Below are 3,472 nucleotides of genomic sequence, written 5' to 3'. Positions count from 1 at the left end.
CAAAGAAGAATGCCAGAAATCCAGATGCAGGTTTGGTTTTTCTGTAATTTCAGGGCACAGTAATCCAGGCTTGTGAGCTTGTAGTCAATGAAACTTGGCATAGATTATTCCACTATGGGGGGAAAGAGTGTCCAGGTGTCCACATTTAGGTACATATCCCATTTAAAACATCTTTCTGCTTCCATGTGTTGTTTCTTCAAGCACATAAACCGAGTGAATGAAAGTAGTCAATCCTCTTTAGGTCTTATTGGGTGAAAAGCAATGAACTATGGTGTTAATTTGATTCACATAGGGTTCAAGCTGTGGGCAGATCACACTGTGTCCTGCAGAAACGAGACAGAGAGAGGGATGAGGATTAGTTGGAAAAGCAGATAAACACAGAGAGACAAGAGAGATTATTTACTTAAGCTTCGAACTCTTGACTGTGTTCCTTTATACTTTTTCATTTTGCTTTTGTCTCAGTCTTAAGATTGAATCAGGTAGATTAAATTTGATTAAAAATTTTGTGGGTTATAATGGCAGCACGGTGGCACAGCGGTTAGCACTGTTGCCTCACAGCAAGAAGGTCCTGAGTTCAATGAGTTCTGTGTGGAGTTTGCATGTTCTCCCCGTGCTTGCGTGGGTTCTCCCTGGGTACTCCGACGCCCTCCCACAGTCCAAAGATATGCAGTTAATGTGGATAGGTTAATTGATCGATCTAAATTGCCCATAAGTGTGAATGTGAGTGCGAATGGTTGTCTGTCTCTGTGTGTTAGCCCTGCGACAAACTGGCGACCTGTCCAAGGTGTACCCTGCCTCTCGCCCTGTGACTGCTGGGATAGGCTCCAGTGTCACCCTGAAAAGAATAAATGGAAGCGAATGGATGGATGAGTTAAAGTACCTCAAACTGTTGTTCTTCTCGCTGCCGCTAAATGAAAAACCTTTATGGCATTGGGAAAACTGTATTTCCATGGGTAATGAGTGTGCAATGCCTTTTATCTTTTCAGGCATTCACGGAATCACAAAATCCTGCAGTTACTTGACCAAGTGTCATATATGAGTTTCCCTCTGAATGAACCAGCCAGTGATCTGCTTTTACTGGCCATAAAGTGGAGCTGAGTTGTCTTGGTTACAGTCTGCAAACACGCTATAGGACAAAGCAAATTCGGTCAGAATGAAAGTAATTTTTAAAAAAAAAATGTTATTTCTCATGCTCCCAAAGTTTCTTTTCTATATTTTCATTTCAGATATTTTATCTAATCACAAGCAATAGTATAGAGTGTTTTTCTTTTAAAGAGCACCAAGCAGCAATGTCACCAGTTTAAAAATGAAACATAAGAAGTTCCAAAAACTGCAGTTCCTCCAGTGGCCACTGGAGCCTGTCTCCATATGTGAGCTAAATTACCATTTTATTCCATTAAAACGTCTGGTATGAAATACATCATTGGTCTCTGTAGCTAATTCCCCCTTTATGACAACTAAAAGATAAAAATTATATGTAACTCAGCAGTTTAGCCTGTTGATGGTATAAAGTAAGGGCCAACTTACTTATAAAGTAAGTATCAGCCAGAGCAGATAGTTCTCTGCTCAGTTTCACCTGCTCTGAGCTGAGTCACTGAATTTGACTTCTCAACCATGTTTGAGCCATTGGTCCCTTTCAGAGCATTTTTAATGCTATTATCTGACAAATAATACTTGTTGTGAGGAACCACGTTTCCAATCAGTTTTGGCTAGCTGACTGGCAATTATCCAGGCTAGTGAGTTTGTAGTCAATGAAACTTGGCATATGTTATTCCATTATATTCACTGAACTAGACTTCGTAACTGTGTTTGTAACTTATAAAATTCATTATTCGTTGGATCTGATAACATTTCTTTTTTCTTTGTTTTACTTAATTTCTTAGATTTGTGTTACATATAGATTGTATAATGTTTTTTAGGAAAAACAAATATTGGCAAACTGTAAAATTATTTCTACATGTAAATCAAATTTGACAAATTTGAATTTGATTTAAATGTAGATAAAAGTGGTTTAAATTGTCTTGTCTAGCCAGCCTGGTCCACTTTCTGGCCTTTCTTAATGTTAGCTAATGAATCAAGCTTCAGTACTGTCGGCTTTGTTTGGCATAGTCTCACTTTAATATTTTGATATGACGCTGTTTGATTTATGTTAATATTTCCTGGCTTTAAGTTGCTCTTAAATTGGATTGGATTCCATAGTTCAAATGCATTTAATTAATGCTGCGTTTGAGAGGTTTTACGAGAGGTAACATACATGTCCACTGGTTTATTGTTAAAATGCGACTATTTGCCTCTAAAAACTCTTCCGACTTTCCCGGGAACTGCTAATTAATATCGACAAAGTTTTTCCAGTTGCCAATATAAATGTGTGTTTATAGTACTATGTGTACTAGCTGGAAAAAATACACAAATGCTGATATATTCACATGAAAAAGAGAGGGGTTTTTTCACAGGACTCTATGTTGTCTGGTGAAAAACTCTTTTAAAACGACACTGCATGATTCAGCACATTAAAGAACCATGACTTTATCAGTCTCTCACATTGTTGTGGAGGGATTATGGCCACTCTTCTTTACACGTTTTATGTCTTTACAACATTGCCTCAGCTGTTTGAGGTTTGCTAGAGTTCATCTATGCACAGCTCCCTTAATGTCCCACCACTGCATTTCAGTCAGGGTGACATCTGGACGTGAGTGGGCCGTTGCAGCATCTTGGTTCTTTTCTTTTTCAGCCATTCTGTTAAACATTCACTTGTGTGCTTGGGATAATTTTCCTTTTGCATGATCCAATTTGTACCAAGTTTATGCTGTTGCACAGATGGCTTCACATTTGACGACTATCAAAATTTCAGTTTTATAGAGGTGTTGATAAGCAGTTAACCACATGCATTTAATTGGCTGCACCTGGTTGCTACTCACCCTCTATCATGTAAACATAATGCATTAAAGGTGGGTTTAATATTTCACCTGACTGGATAGCCTCCCAAATGGTACGATACATCAAGCTTAACCTGTATAGGAAGCCCATGGACAGATGCCACAAACAGGGGGATGACTGCATGTTGTTGCTTGTTGGACCACCAGGAACAGCAAATGTGGAGTAAAATACTATGAAGAGCTTCTGGAAGCAGTAATGTAGGTCAACAAAATGTCTTCAAAGTGATGGAGAACAGAGAGGGAGCCGGGTGGGGAGGGAGGTTCTGGTTTCCATAGTAACAGACTGCATAGGACTGGGGTGAGGGGGTTCACCAGCTAGAAGGAAATACACCAAAAAGTGAAGCAATCATGTCCTCTATAATCCCAGAAATTTAGTCTAAATTTAGCTGGCAGGGTGCTGAGAGCTGCAATGATTATGGCTCGGTTCACAAAGTGTTCCAGGTCTGTTTTTTTGGTTAATTTTTTTTTTGCTTTTTCTTTTTACTATCATGTTAAAGTCACAGAGATGGTGGTAATAATGCTGAATCAGTGTGAAC

This window comes from Haplochromis burtoni, unplaced genomic scaffold (assembly GCF_018398535.1).
Source record: "Haplochromis burtoni strain Fernald_Lab_line unplaced genomic scaffold, NCSU_Asbu1 Contig_974, whole genome shotgun sequence".
In the NCBI taxonomy this organism is placed as follows: domain Eukaryota; kingdom Metazoa; phylum Chordata; class Actinopteri; order Cichliformes; family Cichlidae; genus Haplochromis; species Haplochromis burtoni.
Note: the sequence above shows the minus strand (reverse complement) of the source record.